The sequence below is a fragment of the Kogia breviceps genome, chromosome 7 (genome assembly GCF_026419965.1).
Source record: "Kogia breviceps isolate mKogBre1 chromosome 7, mKogBre1 haplotype 1, whole genome shotgun sequence".
In the NCBI taxonomy this organism is placed as follows: Eukaryota; Metazoa; Chordata; class Mammalia; order Artiodactyla; family Physeteridae; genus Kogia; species Kogia breviceps.
The window spans coordinates 208,248-232,946 of NC_081316.1; the positions used below are offsets into that span (position 1 = coordinate 208,248).

General features: G+C 45.6%; 1 protein-coding gene and 1 long non-coding RNA gene across 11 annotated transcripts in view; one reads left to right on the top strand and one right to left on the bottom strand.

The window, feature by feature from the left end:
- The window catches only part of LOC131759290 (proline-rich protein 5-like), a 214,089-nt gene that overhangs the window by 48,675 nt on the left and 140,715 nt on the right, over window positions 1-24,699 (top strand). For 3 of the 10 annotated variants that reach the window (XM_067036993.1, XM_067037000.1, XM_067037001.1), the window contains exon 1: window positions 17,044-17,237. The exons of 4 other annotated variants lie outside the window; for them this stretch is intronic. The gene's annotated coding sequence lies outside the window, so the exon portion shown is untranslated. Of the gene's footprint in view, window positions 1-16,848; window positions 17,238-24,699 lie in introns of those variants that run through there. 3 more of the 10 variants (XM_059068212.2, XM_067036996.1, XM_067036997.1) reach the window with 3 other exon arrangements.
- Window positions 12,042-18,012, bottom strand: LOC136794453 (uncharacterized). The gene is made up of 3 exons (XR_010841220.1): window positions 17,576-18,012; window positions 15,891-16,404; window positions 12,042-13,485 (listed from the first exon to the last, which is right to left on the bottom strand). It is a non-coding gene; the product is annotated as an uncharacterized lncRNA (long non-coding RNA).

The window sequence follows — 24,699 nt, forward strand, 5'->3', positions numbered from 1 at the left end:
TACTGTTATGTTCCCAGTTTATCACTACGGAAGCTGCGGCACAAGGCACCCTGCTAGTCAGTGGTGCAAAGCAAGAGATGAACGAGGCCGTCTGGCTCCAAAGCCCTTTTAAACACTGAACTTACAAATGGCTTTTTAAGACCTGACCTATTTTTAAGTATAAAAGCTTCTGTATTATCACGACGACTATCACTATTAGGGAAGCATGGTCAGTGACGTCAAGGAGAATTAGGACCAAGTCAAAGACATTTGATTTAGGACAAGCACGTCATTGACCCTTGGTTTCTGTTAAGCGCTGGGACGGCAGCCAGGCTGCAAGGGCTTACAGGAGTCAAGGGAGGTGAGAAAAGGGAGGCCTCGATGTATATATCACCTCCGGGAGTTTGGCAGTAACAACCGAGAAAGAAATAGAATTATAATTACGAGGAGCAGCTAACCTTATGAAGTCTTGTTTTTTCTTCTCCCCAAGGCAATAAATACACATTGGAGGGAAGGAAAAGGGGCCAGTGGAAGGGAAGAGGACAAAGATGCTGAAAATGGAGGAAAGATGTTTCAAACGAACGTTGGGAAAGGGATGGTACTCAGGGCACTAGTGGAGGGTTTGACGTCCAGCTGGCTTTGGAAAAGATACTTCAGGCTTTACTTGTTAGTGATCCCGGATGAAGCAGTGGTTAAATTTTCAGTAATCTGGACCCATACTGTCCTGAAACCCCACATTATTCTGGTGTGGATGGTCCATTATCTAACTGTTTGGAGAGTTGGGTGTGTGTCCCGGAGCTGCTATTAAATAGCTCTGTGATCTTGGACAAAGAAGTCACTTCTTATCTCTGAGCCGTCTGTAAAGTGGCAGATTTGAACTCAAGGTCCTGGGTCCTTTGCACTTGCAGCAGCACTAACTTCTCATGTGAGTAGAAGAAGGTCTATTTTAGGTGAAGGATTAATACCTCTACTGTGTGATTTTTGTCTTAAGAGTGAGAGAGAGGTCACAGTCCCCTCCCTCTGTGCTGGAGAGAGAGGTGATTTGACCAGAATTGTAAATGGCTCTGTATTTTATTTATAAACACGTATAATGTTCATTAAAATAGACTAATTTGTTACCAGGAATCTGAGGGCATCCTTCTAAATACTATCAAAACGTAGGCCCTTTATTAGCTATATACATATCTGAGCCTCAGGAACATCAGGTAATATTGCTCACTTATTTCAGGAAAATGATGGACCGTCATTTGAACGCACAAGTCCACCCACTGGTCATGGGGTTGCTGATCTCCCGAAGAGCCTGGTTCTCGGGAGGGAGGACCAGCTGCTGCATTTGTGTTGTCAGCCGTCAGTTGTTAACGGCATTTAGTAAGTGGAATTTCCCCCCAGCCACTGGAATTATAAAATTCACCTCAGCAAAAGCATAGAGAGCCTACTGTGTGTTAGGCACCAAACAGGAAAATGGGGACCATAGACATCAGTTCGGCTGATCAAAGCCTGCAACCACAATAGAAACACAAAACAGGAAACTATGATGAATATCTGAGTATCGGGTGTGCCGCCATTTGGAACACAAGGGGTGCAAACTTTCAGCTAGAGGGGTGTGTGTGTGGATCTCTGTGTGTGTGTGTGTGTGTAATAGACTGAACAGGGCAGATTATGTGGAAGGCACACAAGGGGAAAATGTGCACAAGTGATCAAGAACACTTATGCCTGGTGATCCAGAAGCTCACACACACACACACACACACACACACACACACACGCAGACTGCTACCTCTATAGCGTTTTGGTGTATACTTGTGGCCCTAAGTCAGCCACCTGATGCAAGATGCAGCTCATATTCTGCAGTAGCAGTTCTCAAAGTGTGGTCCAGGAACCTCTGAAGAAGCCCTCAGGACCTGTGCGGTCATTCAGGGCCCCCTGATGAGAAGGGCCGGTGCTCTGTTTAATGCTGTGCTGTGGCTGTCTTGAAATTCTAAGTAACTTTTGAACAAGAGACACACACACACCCCTCAGCCATTTTCAGTTTGCACTGCCAATTATGTAGATGGTCTTAGTTGCTTGAGACCCCTTCGTGGGGTGCATGAGTTCAAAACTATTTTAATAATACTAATAATGATGACGATGAGGAGGATAATAATCTTACTTGATTTGCCTTTTCCACTCTCATTCTCACGCATTGGATGGTTGTGAAGAGTGAAAATGTGTATGTTTGCCTCTTTCCCCCAATAAGATGTCAGCTCCATGAGGGCAGGGCCTTTGTCTCTCTTGCTTATTGTTGGGTCTTGGCAGAAGAGATACCAGCAACATTTGTGGAGAGAATAAATGAAAGAAAGAATAAATGAATATACAAAATGGTCCCGACTGGGTTCTATACATTTTTGTATAGGAGTTTACCAAGTGGTAATGGTAGGATTAAAGATGACTTTCGTTTTATATAAACTTGTATATTTTAAAACATATTTTATAATTAGACCAAATAAAAACATCATGGCAATGTGATCAAGGCACTGATTGATTATATCAATGGCTCGCCCAGACAGAACTTCAGGTGGCCCTATTTGTCCTTACAGCAGCACCAGGATTTATAATTAGACCAAATAATAAATGTCATTAGAATTGAGAGTTTTAGCATCAAAGGTTTCAGAAAGCAGCCTCAAGCCAAGCAGGTGGACGGATCCCTGCAACGCGCTGAGGTCAACGCTGAGGGGAGGGTATGCAAAGTGCTGGGCAGGCCGCCCGGTGGGGAAGGGAAGGCAATCCTGCCCTGGCCCCTGGAGGGGGGAAGCGGGTATTTATAAGGGGGGGCAGGAGAACAGGGTGCTCCAGGCCCTGAGAGGTTAAGTAATGTGCCCACGTTCACAATGGTATGTTGCCGGATGAGCGCTGAAGTCTGGCTTGTCTCCATCACCTGAACCCTTGACCTGAATGCAGTCCTGCCTTTCCAAGAATGCAAGCAGCTTAGTGTGACTTGGCATAGGGTTGGGGGGCGCGAAAAGAAAGAGTGGCTGGGAATGAGGCTGGGGTCCAGCCTATATATAGCATCCCTTCAGTCATACTGGCAAACAGAAAAAGGAGGCAAACATTTATGGACCGGAGAAAAGGAAAAACCAAAGTTTTAAGGGGCTGTTCGCTTATATTCATGTTACAAGTTATTCAGCACATTTTCATGGAGCCCCTGCCCTGTGCCCGGACAGACATCACTCCCACCCTGTCTCGGAGCTCTTGCCTGTCCAGCACAGCTGGGGGAAGGCTTACTGAGCTCGGCAGGATTCACTGCCAGTAGTTCAATGTCATTTCTTAGATGCTGTGTTTGCAGCTTCTCATGCTTCCTCTGAAGACATTTTGCCCCTTCTCCTAACAAATACCCTGACTCACATCTTTTCTTTCATCCTTTCCTTCCCCCAACTCCCTCTGTCAGAGGTGCAGAGGGGCTGTGAACTGACCCAAGGCAGGTTTCCTGCAAAGAGAGGAGGAAGGGTCCCAGCTCCTAGACCAGCAGAAAAAGCAGGAGCAGACCCATCTCTGCCGGGTTCTCTCGACAAAGAGATTTGGGCCCTTCACCTATCAGTCTTTTACCTGGTTGACACTGGCTGAGAGCTTGCTCTTCCAGAAACAGCGGGGGCTCAGGGAGAATGGCCCACCCCTCCTGCAGGAATGCAAAAAACAATAGGCTATTAATTTCTAGTAGGATGAGCAGGAACATTTTCAGCCAGGAAATCTAAAGCTCCCTGGCCCCCATTTAACTTCCAGGACTGCAGATGGCTCTGAGTTCCTCTTCGAGATCATTTTAGCCACTGGTCTTGGGAGGGTATTTCACTTTTAAATGAGGTGTCTGCATGTTCCCAGTGGGCAGCACCCCGTAGCGGTTAAGCCTAAGGACTAGGGATCCAGATGGCCTGGGTTTGACTCCCAGCTCTGCCACTTGCTGTGTGACTTTGGGCAAGTTACTAAACTCTCTGTGCCTCAGTTTTCTCATCTATGAAATGGAAATAATAATAGTACCAGCCTCATACAGTTTTGCGGTATTATAAGAATTAAATGAGTCGATACTGGTGATGTGCTTAGAAATATGTAAACATTTTTCAGGGTTAAATTAATAAAATAAATATATTTAATTATCCAGCTGTGGGTGGTACTTGCCTCCGTCTTTTCCTTCTCTTGGGATTGTCTATCATTGGACGGAAGGAATAGATGTAGCAAAGAGGCTAAAAGCAGGGATTTGAGGGTCAAACTGCCTCAGTTCAAATCCTGACTCCACCACTTAATTAGAGATTGTCATCTAAATCTCTCTGCTCCTCAGTTTCCGCATCTGTGAAATGGGTTTATCATTGTACTTTCTTCTTAGGATGTCATGGGCAATGAGCTGTGTCATGTTCTCAGGGTAGTAAGTGGTACATAGTAAGTGCTCAATAAATTTTAGCTGTTATTACCAGGCACTCCAAAAAAAAGGTGCAATTTTGATTGCATAAGCTACAGTAATGCCAAAGCTAATGTACAGAGCACACATGGCCAGAGCCTCACACCAGCTCCTCAAAGCTGGTTGTGTGCTGGTTAACAAAAAGCTTGCCGGTTCGTCAGATGTGGGAGAGCTCAGGGGTTTGGCATTTAAACCCTGGCTCTCCCGCTTGCTAGAGGTGTGATGCTGGGCAAGTTAGCATCTCCAAACCTCCATTTGTTTCCTTCCTCCTACTCTTCCTTCCTTTCATAAATATTTATTGAGTGTCTACTCAGTGGAGGCACAGTGCTAGGTTCTGGGTATTCCCCAGACGGACAGGCCCATGAGGCATCACAGGCAGAGGCAGGCTGTACAATTAAACAGGTCACCCACTGTCTGCTGGGGGCCTAGCCCGGGCCCCGTACCAGGTGTGCTCTCAGGAAATATGGCTGCTCGCGCTAATTTATGATCAAATGCCCTTGATCGCATCTCCATCGGGTCTCAACAGCCTTTCTCATGAAGGAGGTGGCTGGTTCTTATTCTTTTCTCCAGCCCAGATGAGATGCATGGGCAGGTCGGGGGGATGATTGCGAAGGTTACTCATTTGGTTTCTGCAGTGGAAAGTGAAGGAGGGAGACATTTTCCCTGTAACTTTGGATAGTATCCATAGATTAGTCATTCAAGCAATTAAAAAACTGAAAGCAAAGTCGGCTGAGTAGACTCTGTTAAGGACTCCCGTTGATCTTATTTAGTCCTGGGACCTCTTCAAAGCAAATTTGACTGACGTGCAATTCTCCTATCTAGGACAGCATTTTCCCAATGGTGTTCTGTGGAAAACTATATCCCTAAACTCTTCACAGTAGTCCATGAAAAGAAATTACATTACTGAATGTTTCTTTCCTGCAGACTGCCCCCAAGTTCTTAACACACAGATGCATGTTACGATATTGTGTGCACGGTATATCCAAAAATTATTTGAGTGAAGAACTTTTTCCAGTAACACTAGCAACAGCTTGTGGTTTACTCTTCCTCAGAGGAGAGCTTGAGAAATGCCGTAAGTTAGACTTCACTGATGAAAGCCAGGCTGAAACACCCTAACTCTGGTAACATGAGTACCATACTTAGGAGAAGTGGAACAGACGTTGAGTGATGTCAGATCAGAGCTGCCCCACTTCATGCCAGAGAATGAAGAGAGAGTTCTCTCTGAGCCACGGCCATCCAGGGGCTGGCCTGGCTCACCTTGACCCAGCTGCTAGGGACAGTTGTCCAAAGGGACAGGGCATCCTGCAACTGCCCACTTTCTCCTATTGCAGAATTCTCCTCCTTTCCCATGTCCAGCAGAAAACCTCCCTACAGTTGGTGGTTTGGATGAGAATATTTATCTTCCCCAAACAGCTCTGTAACTTCCTCTCCCTAAATTGGGAGGTCGAGATGACTCAGGGTAGGGAAGAACTTACAGTGGGAAAGAAAACCTTGTAATTTGTGGTTATTTCTACTTCTGACAAGCTGGGTGACCTTGGGAAAGGACTAAAGTGTTCATTTTAGCCTCAATTCTTCATCTGTAAAATGGGGGTAATAGTAGCACCCATGTCATAGTGTCATCTGAGGTGTGAGATACTGCTTGCAAAGCACCTGACACAGTGCCAGTACATCGTATGTCTGCAATTAATATTAATGTCAGTTGTAACTGTTGTTATTGTAGATTCCACATTTGGGGGGGGTGGGGGGAAGGAAGGAAGGAAGGGAGGGAAGAAGAAGAGAGGGATGATGGAAGAGGGTGGCATAGGATGCAATGTTTAGGGTACAATGGGAATTCCATCGTGCACAGGAAGACTTAGATTAAAATGGAAAGTGAATAAATTTCCTACTAATGCAGGAAAAACAGAAAATTTATCAATGTGATTCTAGGCAGAGTCCTAGAAACTAAAATTACTGGTTACATATTAATTAGTATGTTAGTTTATACATCAGGCTCTGGAGAATCTAGTTAGCATGAGTCAATCCCCAGAAGCTTACTTTGCATTGGATACACCTTGTGGCTGCATCGTGGTACCTAGGACACTGAACTTGTGGTTAGAGACTTGAGAGATGGGCACTGACTCTGAGGAAAGGGGGATAGATTGCCTTGAGGGATTTTTTTCATCAGGCCTCTTGACTATAGCCTAGATGACTCTCCTCGCCAGAGCTCTTTCACTGGCCAAAACCATCTCTCTCCCTGTCTTTTTCTTTCTCTTCTTCCACACTCTTCCCTTTCTTATCCTCCCCTCTTCCTTTCCCTTCCCCTACCCCAACAGGAGTGAATAAGCATAAACACACTCCTACTTATTCCATTTGTCTTTGTATATAACCAATGAAGACTACTATCTTATGTCCTTATGTTATATTTATGTGATTCTGCTCCTTATTTTTATCTATTTTTGAAGTGAGCATGTGAGGGTCATGTTTTAGGATTACCATTTTATTTCCATATTTTTGGACCACTTGTTGAAGTCTCCTTTATACTCAACAGTATTTTTTAATACAAGAGTATATTTGTGCTGCAGTAATAACAATAAACATTAGAGAATAAAGAAAGGTTGAAACATGTGAATCAAACTGGGAATCAAGCTCAACTAGGCTTTATCATAAAGGAATTGGGATTAGGGAAACAAACATTATAGACAATAAACACACAAGATCTCCTGTTTTGAATATGAGGCCTCGTTACTTTTCTATTGCTACTAAAAAAAGGTACTGCAGTGTGCCAAGCACTATGCCAAATATTTCACATAACTCTCATAAACTTCATTTAGACTTTATAAAATCCCTGAAAACCAGATTGCGTCTGCAACTGAGACTCTCATGGATTAAGGAACCGCCCTGAAATAATGCTACTAGGTCTAAATCAAGGTTTAGGCTTCTTCCCCACAAGGAAGCATTTCTTGATGGCAAGAGTTGGGTTATATCAATACTAGAAGAGATGACTGTTCTGGTCAAGATTCCTGTGTTGCAAAGGACAGCCTTACCTATACCCCACTCTTAAATGAAAGAGGCCTCTCGGAGACATAAGGCCAAGCCAGGCTTTGTGGGAGCTGGGGCCAGGAAGAGTTCTCTCTCTCTCTCTCTTTCTCTGTCCTCCTCCCTCTATCTGTGTGTGAGTGTGTGTGTGTGTGCACACGCACACACACGTGCGACTTTTCTGTTGGGAGATCCTCACTCTCTGAGAATTCATTCCTTCAACAAGTGTTTGAGTTCCTATGTGACATGGAGATCACGGGCAATGCTGACGAGTAGTTTCAGCGGGATGGAGAAGATGAAAGCCTGACTGGAGGGGGTCAAAGAAAGAAAAAGAGAATAAATATTAGGGACAATGAATACGGAAAAATCTTTCAAGCTGGTCTGTTCTACATAAACTGGAAGGGTGGGAGTGGAGTACCCCCCACCGCCCGGCTAGGAGATGTGGGGGGACGGGACCAGTTGCACAATGGAGGGTTTAGCCTCAGATTCGGCCCCGGCAGCTCCATCTCCAGCAATAGGACGGAGGCGGAGTATGGCTACAGAGTCTAGCAGGCGCATAGGCACAGCAGCGGTGGTACGTGTGTCAGTCAGCTCAGGCTGCTGTAATAAATACCATATAGACTGGGGGGCTTAAACAACGGACATCCATCTTCTCACAGTTGTAGAGACTGGGAAGTTCAAGATCAAGGTACCAGCAGCTTTGATTCTTGGTGAAGCCTCTCTTCACAGCTTGCAGATGCTGCTTTCTTACTGTATGTTCACATGGATTTTTTTTAAAAATTTATTTTAGTTTTGTCTGTGTTGGGTCTTCGTTTCTGTGCGAGGGTTTTCTCTAGTTGCGGCAAGCGGGGGCCACTCTTCATCGCGGTGCGCGGGCCTCTCACTACCGCGGCCTCTCTTGTTGCGGAGCGCAGGCTCCAGACGCGCAGGCTCAGTAGTTGTGGCTCACGGGCCCAGCTGCTCTGCGGCATGTGGGATCCTCCTGGACCGGGGCTCGAACCCGTGTCCCCTGCATTGGTAGGCGGACTCTCAACCACTGCGCCACCAAGGAAGCCCAATGGATTTTCTTTTTTGAGAGAGAGAGAGAGAGACAGAGAAATACAGAGGAAAAGAAAGACATATGGCTTTTGTGTCTCTTTCTCTCTCATTAGTTTTTTCATGAGGGCCGCAACGTCATGACCTCATTTAACCTTAATTAACTCCCAAAGGCCCCACCTCCAAATACCATCGCATTGGGAACTAGAGGTTCAACATATGAATTTGGGGGAACATAATCATTCAGTCCAAAGCATTATTGAAACTGTTACTAGACGTTCTTATATTATCATGCAAAGAAGGAATGAAGGTCCTCAGGTGAGAGTGAAGGATGTGGAAGAAAACTCTGGAATGTGGGAGACAGTAGAAGTGTGGAAAGACTAGAGGCATTTGGTGTGGGTGCTGCGTGGCATTCGGGGCCCAGGAGGGCGGTGGGTGTGCACACGCGGTTGCCTGCATTTCTCCAGCTGTTTATAGTGATGTAGGCACTGAGGAGAGGAGAACTGGATTGCACAACCTTGGCTCAGCAAAGCAATGCAACGAGAAAGGGGCAAGGGGGTCTAGGGTGTATGTGAAGAAGTTAATAATGGAATCTAATCTGAATGAGGAGGGAAGTGAGGACCTGAGGGGTTGAGAGCCATGAAAAGGTAGTATATCCCAGGGAAGTTGAAGAATTCTGGGAGTCAGGGAACTAGAGGGAGAGAAGTGGAAAGTTAGAGAGTGGGAGAGAGTGGCAGGCAATAGGAAATGACAAGGTCAAGGCTGACCAAGAGAGTGAGTGGCTGTGGTAGAGTGAAGGACAAGGTCATTGGAGCAGCGGTCAAGGAACTGAGCGTTGAGGATACTGGAAGGATTCTATCTATGGATATTGAAATCCCTAAGATAATTCTTCAACGGACATTGAAAGCACCAAGAGCAATACCTAAGAGAGTGACCTTGAACTGGGAGCTAAAGCTTCAAGGAAAGAGAAGGATAACCCAAGAGATTGCAATGACCACAACAAGGAGGGAAAGTGGGTAGAACAATCTGATGGTTTGATGGGATTTTTAGGGAGGGACTATGGTCTGGAAGTGGCATAAGGCACAAGGGAGACAATTACTCCCCCTCAAAATTCAGTGATACAAGGAGTGCGGGAGAAAAAACACCATTTGAGAGGACTTTGGAGGAGGGAAGGCCCTCAGGGGAGAGCCAGTGTTCCTTTAGAACAGTGATTCTCAAAGTGTAGTTCAGGAACCCCAGGGAGTCTCCACGACCCTGTCAGAGATCCATAAGTCAAAAACTAGTTTCATAGTAACACTAAGATACTATTTGCCTTTTTGCTCTCATTCTCTCACAAGTCTACAGTGGAATTTTCCAGAGGCTACGTGATGTGTGATAACACAACAGATTGAATGCAGGAGTGGATAGGAGAATCCAGCTGTCTTCCATTAAGCTGGAAGTTGAAGAGATTTGCAGAAATGTAAAACAATGTCATTCTTCCTGTGACTTAAAAAGATACATGTATGTGAAGTTATTTTTCATAAAATATGTGATGGTTTTACTATAGTGATTTTCAATTAATAAGTTAATTTAAATATTGTGTTTCGAATCCAGTAAGTACTGATAGATATAACTCACAGAAACAAAAGTTTTTTGGGGGGTCCTGAATACTTTTTTGAGAGCCCTGAGACCAAAATGTTTGAGAACTACAAGGTTATGGCATAAAGCCTGATGAAATGTTCAGAGAAGTTGAACGTAAAGGGGATTTTGCTGATGAGGGATTACAGGTTCCAGAGCACACAACAGAAGGTTTTGGGGCATGGGGAAGGGCTGGGAGACAGGTCAGAAATGGGAATGGAAAGACCAAATGTGGTGATGACAGTCTGGAGGATAAATGGTGATCTTGAGCCCTGGCTTCTCATGTGGAAGGCATAGAGTGGTGTGAGCATTTCCAGGAAGGTAGGAGGACGCGGCGCCAGCTCCTGCTGTGCGAGGTATGACGCTGACTTATATGGTATCTGGGCACCTTAGTTTGCATTTTTAGATGGCAGTCTGATATAGGCACTGCTCATCTGCCTACTCCCAGGACCGGTCACCTGTCACAAGTCACAGGACGATCTGCTGCCCTATCCTGCGGAATCTGAGTGTGATGGCTCTTAGAGAAGGGAGTATGGTCTGGGCAGGCATTCTCAGATGCCTGCTACAATGATGGAGGAAAATAAAAAAATATTTTTGGAACAACTTTGATTATTTGGAATTTTGCTAATTCAGTTCTGCCTGTAGGTGCAGAGATGGATTGGGTGTGTGCAGATGTTACACTGTGACATGAAAACTGGGGTATATGGTTTACCGTGAATGTATTCCATTGCCTCTGGATGCCAAAGACCTTCTGAGAGGTGCATCGGGCAATGCAATGACAGCATCTTTGGAGGTGCCAGTGGTGAGTGGGTTATGTATGTAGTCAGATTCTTAAATCTGCAAAGAAAATTTGGGCATGGGTCTGCACCAGTGGTTGGTTGGTAGAGGATCTAGCCCAAACAATCTTAAGGTTGAGTCGGCCATATTGCACAACTTCTAAAAGACCCCATTCGCACTGTGGTCTAAGCGACTGATGTTTTGGCAGCTGTGAAGTGCAGAAGCTCTGATGCGAGAACCTTCCCCGTGCACGTCAGTATCTTACTTCCACACCTAACATCTTTTCCTCACAGTCTCAACATGTCAATTTACTGCGTTTAAAATGTGTTTAAATGGTGCCACGTTCGGAGAATGTGTTCAACAAGAGCATTTATTTCCCTATCCCCTCCCACCAAAATGTGTGCAGGGATATGAATCGATTTCCCTCTCTACTGGATAATTCTCATCAGCCTTTAAAACATGCCGTGCTATTTATCACCCATTTAAAAATAAAGCATCAATCAAACCAGCAGACTGTCTTCTGACCGTGCGCCCTCCAGGTACAGCGCCATTTCTCTGCTCCTTCATAGCAAAACTCTTCGAAAAGTTGTTAGTATTCCCTTTCTCCATTTCTTCAATTCTCTTTCCCTTCCCAGCCCACTCTGATGGAATTTCCTTCCATACCACTCCCCTGAAAGGACCCGTATCAAGGTCACCAATGACCTACATTTTGCCAAAGAAATGTTATTCTCTGTTTTCATTTTACTCGACATTTTGACAGCACTGGACATACTTGATCAATCCTTCCTCCTTGGAATATCTTCTCGGCGCTTCTATATCACACTCCCTTGGATTTCCCTGCCTCATTAGCAACTAATTTCTCTCTATTCTAATGGTTCCTCCTCTTTCACTAGACTCCTCTATTCTTCCCGGCTTCATACCTAGTTCCTTGGTTTTCAGTACCATCTGTAAACACTGAAAGGTCTCCTATTTCTCTCTCCAGCCCTCAATGCCATCTCATATATTCCAATGTCTCTTTAACATCTCTGCTTGGCTCTCACTTCAGGCATTTCAAATATAACATGGCTAAAGCAGAACTAGTAATTCTCCTTCTAACTTCGCTCTCCGTCCTGTCCTTGCCATCTCAGTAAATGGTACCACTATCCACCCCATTGCTAACAAAGAAATGGAAGTACCACCCACGATGGTTGTCTTTACTTCCCGCATCCAATCTATCAGAAAGTCTCATCATCTTTAATTCTATAATGTTTTACAAACGTTATTGCTTCAAACGAATTCAAGCATCATCATCTCTTCTTTGGTCTACTGTGGTCACCTCCTTAAAGGGACTGCCAGCCCTCAGTTTTGCCCTTTTCCTAGTCTATGAACCACATATCAGCCAGAGGGATCTTTCGAATACAGAAATCAGACCACATTACTTCCTACCTAAAACCCTCCAATAACTTCCCACTGTGACCCAACTCTTACCATGACTTACCAGGTCCCATACGACCTGACCCTGATCTATTTCTTGGACCTGTTTGCTAGGCTTCAACCATACTGCCCTGCTTTTTATCCCTCTAACTTGATAGGCTTCTTCTCGACTCAAGGCCTCTACACTGACCTTTTCTTCTGTTTGGAACATTCTTCTGTTCCTATGGCTGCCTCTTGTCATTTAAATCTCAACTCCAAAGCTACCTTCTCTGAGAGACCATCCATGATAACCAAAGATAAAACATTTCTCTTCTTTCCTCCAATCACTCTAATACCCCATTTTATCCTCATCATAGCACAGATCAGTACCTGAAATTATGTGAAATTACCTTTATGTGTTCGTTTCCACATTTATTGTTTGTTTTCTGCCTCTTGATGGCAGGGACTTTGTCTTTTTTGCTCACTGTGGCATCCCCAGTACCTGACACCAATAAGTGATGGTTCAATATTTGTCGACCAACTGACTGACTTGGAATTGTGGGAAGGAATAATTGAAATCTGGATTATCTGGGGAAAATTCACGTAGGATTGCTAAACTTCTTTTCACTTTTAAGATGTGCTCATTCAAGTTATTCTCAAAACACATTCAGACTGAATTAAATACCAACCCCTTTAGAATGGAGAGGCACTTCCCAATACTAAAAGATAAAATTGATAGAAAAAAAGCCAACATACCAGAAACAGCCCATTGCTATCAAACAAAGAATGAAACGAACAAAAACAATTTTTTTTTTTTTGTATCATCCAAAATTCTTCCCGAAAACAAACTTCAAGGTTTTCAGTTTTTCTTACTGTGGAAGTTAAAAAGAAGGCAGAAGGAGAGCCAGATTTTTCATTTGTGTGTTAAGTCCTCCTGCTATATACCAAAGGTCACTGATTTTATACCCCAGTGTTAGATCAGATGCTGAGCTTATTTTTCAAATGGTCCTGTTTTTATGGATGGTGCAGTGCTGTGGACATATATTGAGGGCTTACGCAAGTTCTGTATCTAGATTGGCATTTATCATAAGTAACTACATTAACTTATTTTATGACCTGAGCTCCAAGGACCTGAAAAACTATGTGTTCGAAACTGCATATGCCTGGGCACCTATCTGTGTTCCTCACAAGCTCTGTACCAGCTATTAGCAAAGGATCTTGGATTTTCTGGGCCTCCAGTTTTCTATCTGTAAAGAGGGGAAAACTTATGGAATGATGTGATGATTTTTTTTCTTCATTGGAATACTTATACGATATGATATGAGACCTTGAGGTGTCATGGAAGGAGGTCTGAACTGGAGATCAGAGCTTAAACACCTAAATTCAGCAGATATTTATTTCATACCTATTATATACCAGACCCTTAAGCTACTACATGCTATGCTTCTGCAAACTGAAGGAATTTTCACTATTATTTAGAGAGGAAAGCAGTGAATCAGACCAAGAGGGAGTATAGTATAGAACAAGAATCCTGAGCTGGCATTAAGGGTCCTTGCTCTGTTCTTCCTTGTTTGTGCATCATTTTAGACAAGTCATCTAACCCTTCCTAAACTTGGTCTGATTAGGCTTTGGGAGGTAGAAATGATTAATGGATTGGGAGGGGTAGGCATTGTCATGGGAACAAAGGAAAAGCAGGAACAACAGACCTCTGGAAGAGCAAGAACTGGATGGTGGCTTTGATCCCAAGGCAGCCCTAGTGAGGGCCTCTGCTGTCCCCTGTGCCCACCTGCCTCCCTCCCTACCCCATAGCTTCCTTCACCTCAGTAGCGTTCAAATTCTGCAATTCCATGCAAAGTTTGTTTACGAAGGGGTTCTCTTGCTGGGAGAAAAATGGTTTGAACTAATGCCATCCTCTTACATAATTTCTGCCGACTCAGACCTCTGGCCCCCTCCCCCACCCCTGCCTCTCCAACTATATGCCAGCAGCCCTTTTCTAGCTGCATCTGGGTGGCAGGGAAGTGGGTGACACAGGCTGGGAACAAGAGAAGTAGACAGTAGGGAGTGGCTGGGCTTGTGGCAAACTGGAAAGTGCATGCCCTGTTTAACAGGAAAGAAGCTAATTTTGGCTGTGCAGGCCTGCACCATGGACAATGCCAGGTCATCCAGAGTTTTCAAGCAAGCTGAAAATCCATATTTCTGCATGAAGTTTGCTGCTTTTTACATGTTGGCAAGTAATTTAGAAAACGTTGACACCGTGTGGTTCAAACAGTATACATCTAATATATAACTAGTTAGTCTACAGACAGTTTTTAGAAACTAGAGTTCAGATAAAGTCATGACCTTTCAGCTTTTGTTCTGGATGCTAGGTACGTGTGTGTGTGTGTGTGTGTGTGTGTGTGTGTGTGTGTTTTCACATTCCTGAAATGGAATCTGATTGGCCCAATGTACCTTTTCAGGCCAGAGTTTCTCAGAGGAGTTTATCACAGAGTTTGGCTGCATTTGGGTCAGTGACCACTGGGGCTGCCTAAGGCCTACCCTTTCAGCAGGAAACTTGATTGGGCCAACTTCCATTTCAGAGGCTGTAGCCATGGTAAGCTGTGTACCTGATATATCTAATAAAGAACTAGAATTTCCTCCTCCATAAATGAATATTTAAGTAGCATGATCTGTATTGGTTTCTTCTAACAAAATTCTATTTCTTAATAAGAAAAGCCAATGTTCCACTGATATTTAGTTAGAATTTTGAGGAAAATGTGGGTGGTGACAAGTATAATACATTGGTATTAATGGTGAGCAAAGCTTAGAGCAAAGCTCTGATTTGCACCAAAATGTTGGCTCCTTCTTATTTTAAGGAAATTCTGTTCACAAAATTAGCAACCCTTAGGGTTAGAAGAGAGTTTAACCTCTTTAAACCTCCCTTCCAATCCTTGAACATTCTTTTATGGCGTCCCCACCAAGCTGGCATCGCCTATATTGTGAATACTTATCTTTACAGGGAGTGTAAAGGGAGCCACCTTTATCCTCGGAGAGCCCGGTGATTAAGTTTTTTCTTACTGCACAGAGCCCAACCCACCACATGCGGTCAGCGTGGCATAAATTTGCTAAATGAAATCTATTCACGTATTCTTTCATACGATATTTACTGGGGAGGTACTATATGCCAGGAACTCTCCTAGGATCTTGAGTAATATCACAGCAAATCCACGTTCTTGTAGAGCTGATGTTCTAGCACAGAAGCAAGAGGTGGTGGGAGAGACAATACATTTTTTAAAAAAGTAAGTCACATAAAATGCTACAAGGTGATAGATACAATGGAAAAAAGAAAGAGTAGAGTTGAATGAAGGGGATTGGGAGGGAGGCGTGAGCTACAATTTTAAATAGACTGAATAGGGGAGGCTTCATTGAACGAAGACTCCCTTTCCACCTCCCAGACCTGCAGGATAATGATAGTAATAATAATAGCTTAGTATCTGTTGAATCCCAGCAGAGATTCTAAGCACTTTCTCTGTATGAAATTCATTAAGTCCTCATAACAACGCTGAGCTAGCTACTACTTTTATCCCCATTTTCATAGGACCACACTAAGGGGTAGCGGTGAAGTAGGTTAGTTGGCTAATATCATGCAACTAGTAAGAGATGATGGTCGACTAACCTTGACCTTCTGGCTCCAGGCTTTGGCTCTCAGATGCTCAACACCGCTGCTTTTCAACGCATCTCCCAAGTCTCCTCGCTGACCACTGCCCTCTCAAGCGTTTCTTTTCCTAGCACGTGCTTTGTCCGGTGCCTTTCATTGTCTGTGATTCTTGGGATGAAGTTTAAAGTCTCTTTGTCGTCCTGGGGTTTGTTGAGAATACTTTAGCTTTATCTGATATCAATGGACAAGGGGCGGGGGGCACCCAGAGCTTCACGGAACCCTCCTTGGGCACACACTCTGACCAGCCAACCTTACATCGGTTTTGTAAGGCCACAGTGATCAAAATAAACACGATTTTTTTTCTCAGTTTTGACATTAAAAGACATCTTTTTTCAGCAAATGTCACTGTGGTTTCAGAGCCTAAGTGTGATGTGTGAACAGGCAGCATTTGTAAAGTATTTCCTGCTCAGCCATAGGGTGAAATTATGCAAGCCAGTGAGTCCAGAAAACAGCTGCATCAAATTCTTAACACCTGCAAAAAAAAAAAAAAGTTTTGAAAATAAATTTTCATTGTTTTTAATTGGGGATTGGTTGGTTTTCTGCTGTTTCAAACTCTGAAGTACCCTCCAATTCACTAAACCTTCAGTTGCAAAGAGAATTGGAGAATTTTAAGAGAGTTTTGCAAACCTAAGGGAGAGACTTCACTGGAATTAAATCTTCATTGATGCCCTTAAAACAACTTCTTCTGGAATCAGCCTCAGGACTGCTCCTTAAAGCAACGACAAAAGCCCCAGGATCGAGTCCTCTGGTGGGCCCTAGCGTCACTCCCGTGGCTTCTTGGTAGTTTCTCTTCGTAGGGGTGGAGGTAGGTGGGGAGTCTCGTCTTGTGCGAGGGGAACGCAGAGCCAAGCTCCCATGACCTGTTGCATCCTCCCCAGCTTTTCAAGTTAAAGCGCTGGATTTCCTGAAATTGTTGAACTGGATCTAAGCGCAGGCGCCCCCTTTCCCCTGCCCCCCTCCCTAGCAAGGTGAGAGTTGCTGCTGGGGAGGAGAAGTGGGGGAGGGCGAGGTGGGGCTGGCATGGGGGCTGCTGGAGAGAAACTGAAGCGATGAGCACAGGACAGGAAAAGTGGGAGGAGGAGGAAGAGGAGGGGGGGGAGGAGGAGGTCGTAAGATGAGAGAGGAGGGAAACGTGTCACCAGCTCGGCCCCGGGAGCTCCGCTGCCGCCGCGTTTGCGGACTCGCGCCGGAGAGGACTTGAGTCTGGACCGGACCCCGCGGAGGGCAGAGCCGGGAGAGGAGAGAGAGAAGGCGGCTGAGCAGAGCGCGGCGGCGAGAGCCATCCAGGTCGTTCACTGCTCTCGGGTGAGCAAACTTTCTCGGGAAGACCGGAAACTTTTCCCTGAGCGCGCGGAGTCTGGGGCGGAGGCGAGCTGCGGGTGTGCGTGACTCGAGGTGACTCGGGAGGGGCTGGAGTCAGGCTCAGCAGTGGCACGGGATTGAGAACAAAATCGCCGGGCACAAAACGGCGGGGCACGGGGAGGGGCCTTGGGGGAAGCGTTACATTTGGGGGCAACCGGGTGGGGACCCCCGCGTGGTTAAGGATCCTCCAATCGGACGCTGCAGGCGGGTATAGAGGAAGGGGCTCGCGACCACCGTGGGGGGCGCGGGGGGAGGGCGGGAAACGCGCGCAGCGTCCGCACCTTAGGGTGGGCGAGGGACCGCTGTGGGGTGGAACGCGGGACGCCGCCGATCCTGGGACGCAGGCTGTGCCAGGAGATCGAAAAAGAAAGTTTGCTTGTCGGTCCTTCTCGTTCTCCTCTCTGGCCTGAGGGGCAAATCTAAAGAGCTGCCCCTACTCGGGCGCGGGCGATGCGGCGCCCCGAAACACCCCATCTTTTCCTGCCATTCCCCCCTTTTCCGGAGAGAGGCGTGGGAGGGGAGGCCAGAGAAGTGAGCCGCTTTGTCCCGAGCGCCGCTGGACGTGCGCGCTCTGCCGACTGGGGCGGGCCCGGGCGCAGCTTGCGGAGACCCGGCGGGCCGGGCGGCTCTCCTCGCCGGCGGCAACCCCTTTCCGCTTCACCTTTCCCGCCGGACCTCCTTCTGGAGAGGCTTCCCGCTGTGCGCCTACTGTGCGCGCGAGCAGAGCTCCCCGCGCGCACAGGGGGCGCCCTGGAGCCTCCGCCCCTTCCGCCCCTTTCCCGAGGGGCGGCCGTTCGAGGGCAGACCGGGTTGTGTTACTTGCAAACCGTGCTTCAGGAATCGGCTGTGGGGTGCCTCTGTGGTCGGCAACAGGGTTTTCCCCTTGTTCTACCCACCTGCCTCTGGTCACATGCCACCGCCTCTTCCCCCGCGGTGCCGGGAGCCCGCGTTTTGTTTGTCAGCAGTAAGGCGGTGAGTATTTATAGACGCACTACAGTCTGCGGAGTGCAAGGTTTCAATTACTGCGATGCGCCCCACAAGACGGAAGGCTCACGCGAGGCGGCCCAGCGGCAGGTCTGCTCTGGAGACTCGCTTGGAAATAGTTCTGGGCCGGAGTCTGCGGGCATCCCCGCTGGGGCAGAGTTCTGGACCTGTTGCCCAGACGATACCTGCAAATCCAAATGACCCACTGCAAAGGACCGAAGCAGTCAAGGACGCCAACTCCAGATTGTCTCCATCCCCTGCCCCTCCCCCATCAAAGGGTGCTCGCTGATCAAGCCTCAGACACTGCCCTTTTCACTTCCCTTCAGTGACCACCATGGGTGCAGTCATGACATTTCACTGGCCTACATGCTGCAATATTTTAGGGTGCTGCGCTCTGGTAAATTGCTCTCTGGCTGGGAGGCGCTGTTACTGACAACATGAAGCAGCAAGCGGGTCAGGAGGAGAGGTGGAGCTTGCAGAAACTAATTTAGCCACATTTTAAATTTAGCCCCTGATGAGGTTCCTTGTACGACTGCGGAAAGTGCAGCTCTCCTCTCTGTGGAACCTGGTTGGCCGGTCTTCTCTGGTTGCATTCAGCCCAAGAATCTGACCAAGGGTGCTGTTCAGAGTGTTTCTGTAGAATGTAGCAGATAAGGGAAACAATGCTTGGTCAGTCCGCGAAGTTGTCTTTGGTTTTTTCAGCTCCAACCATTGATTGCCCTTTCAGTATTTTACTGAAGCTTCTAACAGCCAGAACCATTAGTAGTGTAAAAAAGAAAGGCGTTAGAAATAGGCTTGTTTGACTGGGTTCTTTTCTTAAGGGCTTAGTTTAGACAAAATCATTTCTCGAGGAGACCTCGTTTCTTTCAGATCCAGAGGGTCATGGATGTGTACTTATTTCAAATGGGTGAAATTTCAATAATGATCTGTGTTTGAACATTACAAAAATGTTCCCTGTATTTTAAAAAAGGGGAGGGGGCAAGCGCCTATTGTGGTCTTAATATGTCTGAAACTTTGCACTAACAGACTCTGATAATATTATATAATCTGCACCAGAACAATGATGAAATAGGTACTATCATATCCCCATTACACAGATAAGCCCACCGAGGCTTAGAGAACTTAAGTAATTTGTCCAAAGCAACACACACAGGGTGGAGCTGAGAATGGCTTCCAGATCTGTCACTCCAGCCTTGTAGTGCCAGCCTGTTCTGGAGATGTCTCTCCTCAGTTGTTAATTAGATCATCTTATAGCGGATTAACTTGGTGGCTTTTTTCTTTAAATGTCACATAATATCACAGAGTGGCTCAATTAACTGAAAAAAATAATCCCAGTCTTGTCTTTAGAAAACTATCACCACTGCTATTCGAAAATTTCATGCTGGAAATCCAGAGCTAATGTCATAATCTTCAATTCGTTCTTCGACAATGTATGTACAACATTTAAACTATTCATCTGTAGAAAATTGAAATCAGTAAGCGCTTTGTGGATTTCTTAATGATTTCTCTACCTTAGGGAATCTGTAGGTGTGCATGTGTATCATCCGCTGTGGTCATTCCTTTTGTATTGCCCTTGTACAAGGTAAAATATAATGAAATCTTCTTGAATTGTAGCCTTTTTCATGTTCGTCTTTTTTTTGCAGAGCTAGACCAGTACAGAATTGATTTGAGAAGTAGAGTGTGAGACCCTGTGAAAGATCCCTGCTGTGTTTAGCTTTCATCATTGAACGCTTATTCCCTAGAGTTGCCTCTGTATGTGCTAAATGTAAATGCTTGCTAAAAGCAATGCTTATAGAAAGTATCATTGGTGAACAAGTCAGTGGGAATTAATATTTCAGTTCCTGAAAGTTGGGAATAAAATATTTTGTGGGCTTTGTATGGTGGTATGAGGTTAGTAATTTTGAAACAGAGACAGTGGTACCCAGTTAAGCTGGAGGCACTCTTTCACAAGGGAAGATTCCCCTTTGGAGCTAAGAAGGAGGCTGGGAGCATAGATGATACAAAGCAATAAAGGGGCATCAGAGGTGAACTTGAGTTATTTACGCTTTTGTCAGGGGCTGAAGATCCAAGGCAAGGTTTACCTTGAAACTTGTACAGTTAAACGAGCCAACTTATTTACTGGGCAATAACTGTGAGCCAGGTCCAGCCATGGTAATGTTATTTGAACCTCCCAACAGCTGTGCAGGTAGCTATTCTTTTCACTATTTTAAGATGTGAAAATGAAGGCTCAGAGAGGTTAATTACTTTCCTTATGTCACACAGCTATTAACTAAAGCCCCTTGTTCTTTCTAGTTCATTTTGATATCTACCCTTGAAGGCCTTCCATGAAGAACCCAGGGTCCCAAGTACTCAAGAAGGTCCTACTTGTTCACATGGAAGTTTCTGGATCAGAGCAGTGTGGTAGCACTAAAATGAGGGCACAGGAGTTGGGTGAACAATGGAGGAACTAAAGGGACAGTCTGGATAATTCTGACAGTAGTTATCCCATGGAAGAAGGAGAGAGGCCCAGAAGGTATTGTGAATTTAAGAATTACTGGCATTGGTCTGGCTGGGGATGGCTGTCTCATTGCTGGGCAAGACCTGGCGATCAGCCTGCCCGACGAGGTGCTGAGAGGGGAAAATGGGGGAGGAAGTACTGCCACCTCCCTTGGCATGGCTTCTGTTGTGAAGAGGCCTTGTTAGAAACCCCAGGTTATAGTCGATATAAATTAGGGAGTCCGTGAGACCTGTTTCCATTTTAATTGGACTTGGCTCTTTGAGGTAACAGTCACCCAATCTCTCTCTTTATTCTTTTCTTACGTTTTGCCAGTTTATGGCCTTTGTAGATCAATCCTTGGATTTCATTTAGAGGCGAGAGAGAGAAAGAGGAAGAAGAAAAAAAAAAGCGAACGTTAGTGATTATCTAAATTGGATTAAGCTCTGTCTAGCAGGGGTTTAAAGAAATACTGCTTGCTCTCTAATTAGCATCAACTAGGAATTTAAACGGTCTATTAAATTTAAGCGGACTTTTTTTCTTTCTTTCTCTTTTTTTTTTGGCCCTCTGATAGTTGCAGCTTTAACATATTCTGGACGTTTGGGGGCTTTGTATATATTCTTCAAATATGTGGAGGACATTCTCTGCCTCCTCCCTTTAAAAAATATTACATTTCTGTAACAGGATGATAAATGATATTATTGTATACTGGCTTGGTTAAAAAGCAGAAGCTCATAGCCAGGTTCAGCTGGCTCTGGCTGGCTGGCGAGCGAGTCACTTAACCGAGGTCTTTGTCGGAAATGTAGAGACACCTACGGTAGGCTTTCAGGGTGGAGTATGGCTCGCTTATTTTTCTCTGTAGTAAAAAGTTAGGCTTAGAATGAAAGTCAGCCACCTTTACTCTGTGTGGCAGCTTTGAGTCAAAAATATGACTGTTCTTTATCCAAGTGGGTGGTGGGTGTGCTTTGGGGCTGGGACCAAGGTGAGGCGAGTGAGACATCCAGAGCATGGCCCTGAAAGACATGCCTCACTTGCCTCCGCCTCTTCCAGCCCTGCTGTGCTTACGGTGAACTGTGCCCAGAAGGGTTCTGGAGAGCAGTGGAACTCACCCAAAGATCTCTCTCCCTCTTGACCATGGCCTATGGGAAAGCCAGGTCAGCATCTACCCCTGCTACTGCCCAAGCAGCCTCTCATAATTATTCGTACAATTTATTTCGCATATAACCATATGTTACAAAAAGCACGTATTTACCTCGAAGCTTTCATTCTCTTTCCCTCACCTCAATTTTAGGGTGTAAATATGAGATTTCTCTCAGGCACTCATAAGTGTTCTGGTTTCACTTTAGCTGATCACCAAACACCAGCAACACCTCCAGTTTCTTGCTTCTCTCATTTCTTACAGAACTTCCTTCAACTTTGCTGGTTCTTTTGGACACAGGCCGAGTTCTGTGTTTTGCTGAAGGCATCTGTGACGGGGGTTAGGTTTCTAGCAAATACTAGGATTAAGGGGACACTTAGGGGTTCCCTTGGCCATTCAGGAACTAGAGTATATGTCCATTTAAGCTGAGCCTGGGAGAACACGTGAAGGAATTTGTTTTCCTCTTCTTCCCAAGGACTGGGGGCAAAAAACCAGCAAGGGCTCTGACGTGTGTCTGTATTATTCTGAACTAAGCTGCCTCAAACCCTGTTACAACCTGCTCACGACCTCAGCTGCGTAAACCCTCCGTGTAAACCCTTTTACGCTTGCTGTTGAACTCTAAATACACCTCTGGAACGGGTTCCGCATCATTCCCTAGATGTCTTTGGGGGAGACCACGGCAGCGGCTACTGTCATTCTGGAGAACTCCACTGCAGCTTGCTGGCTGCTGGAGTCTACCGCTGCGCAGCTGTATGGCCACTTTCATTGTAAAATACCTGGAGGCAGAAGTAGTGGGTGAACATGGTAATCCTTTGCAGTGTTCTGAGATAATTTAAAAAAAAAAAAAAAACAAAAAAAAACTTGACCAACAGGATCATTGATTCCTTTCAGGCTTCAGAAAAGCCCCCAAGACACCCCCAAAGGTTGGAATCAACTTTTGCAGAGGGGGGAGTTGTTCAAAGAGGGCACGCGTTGGTCCTAACTGGCGTCCTGGAGACAACACAGGTCAGGCATTTGAGATCTGGAATCCGACCCCGACTGTGCCGTGGGCAAAGCTGTCTGACCCTGGGCCCGTTTGCTCAGTGCTCCTCTCTACAGAATAACGAGATTGGTCTCCGCGAAGGTTCCTTCCTCTTCTAAAATTCTGTGACAGCCAAGGAAGTGTGGTTTAGAGCAGTGCTCCTCCAAGTGCACACGAATCACCCGGGGATCTTGTCAAGCCACGGAACCTGATTCAGGGGGTCTGGGTTGGGGCCTGAAAGACTAGCAAGCTCCCAGGTGATGCTGATTTTGCTGATTCTCAGGTTGCTGGTTAAGTAGCCCCTCACTAGAGTCTGGACCAGAGTCTCTCAACCTTGGCCCTATTGACACTTGGGGCTGGACAATTCTTTGTTGTGGGGAGCCGTCCTGTGCATTGTAGGAAGTTTAACAGCATCCCTGACCTCCACCTGCTAGATGCCTGTACTACCCTTCACACCTCCCCAGTATGGCAGCCAGAAAATACCTCCAGACATTGCCGAATGTGTCCTGCAGGAGGAGAGGAGGGCAAAATCACGCCTGGCTGAGAACACTGGTCCTCCCTAGAACAGAGTTGTCAATCCTGGTTGTACATCAGAATCACCTGGAAGATGTCTAGAAAATACAATAGTCTGGAGTTCTTCTCTTAAATTCTGGAAAAGTACTAGTCCCAGACTTGAGTCGTGGTGCTATTATCCTTCCGTAGCGGTGGGACCAGTTGCCCCTCTGGCCTCCGAACCAGAAACTCTTCCCTTCTAAAATAGAGGTCATAATGATGCCTACTTCCGAGGCTTGTTGAGAACAAGATCAACTGAGATGACATGAAAATGAGCTTTAGCAACTACAGTCATCCCTCAGAATCGGCAGGGCACTGGTTCCAGGACCTCTCCCCCCTTCCCTATACCGAAATCGAAGGATGCTCAAGTTCTTTACATTCGGCCCTCTGTCCCCGAGGGCTCAGAACCTGCAGATATGTAAGGCTGACTGTATAAAGTGCTGTGCAGATGTCAGTGGTGAGTGTTATACCACAGGCCCCTGGAGTTTGATTTTGTTTGTTCAGTTACTTTATTTATTTTTCCCAGGACTGGATTCATCTTCCCACAGGTCTGCCTAAGTGACCTCCACACTTTTCCCTCATTATTCCTCCAGCGCCGGCAGTTAGGAGCTGTGTGTGTTTTTCTGCAGTCAAAAACTGGCAGCCTGGGAGCCAAACTTTGGCATCAGAAATGTCTTGTTTGCTTTGAGTCGTGTTTTGAAAAAAAAAAAAGATTATTTTTTCCAGTATTTAAAAATTGGGAGATTTGACATATAAACACAGGTTTCCAGTTTTTCTTTAAAAAAACAAAAAGAAGACTGAATGTTCTCTGTAGTTTGGTATGGTCCCCACCTGGCCTTCTAAGCGTGGTTGTGTTTTCTGCCTCGGCCGCTGTAGGCACTGACTTTGCCATCTCAGCTTTAGGCCTTCCTGTGTCTCTCTTTCATCGTGAGCAAACTAGTATTCCTTTTTTCTCTTTTCTTTATTACTGGTAGGACAACATCTGGCACATCTTTGCATCCTGGGTAGTGGCTACTCACTAGCTATTTATTAAAATGCGATATATTGTCCCATCCTTTTCTGTCACAGATGGAAAAAAAAAAGAAAAGGATACTCGTTGAGCTTTACCTATGAAAGCTTGCTTTTCCTTCTCCAAATTTCCTTTCCAGTGACCAGCGCCCATATTCTTTAGAGAAACAGACAAGAAAATGGAGAGCATGTATTTTCGGTTGACCTTTCATTAACTTTACTTCGTAAC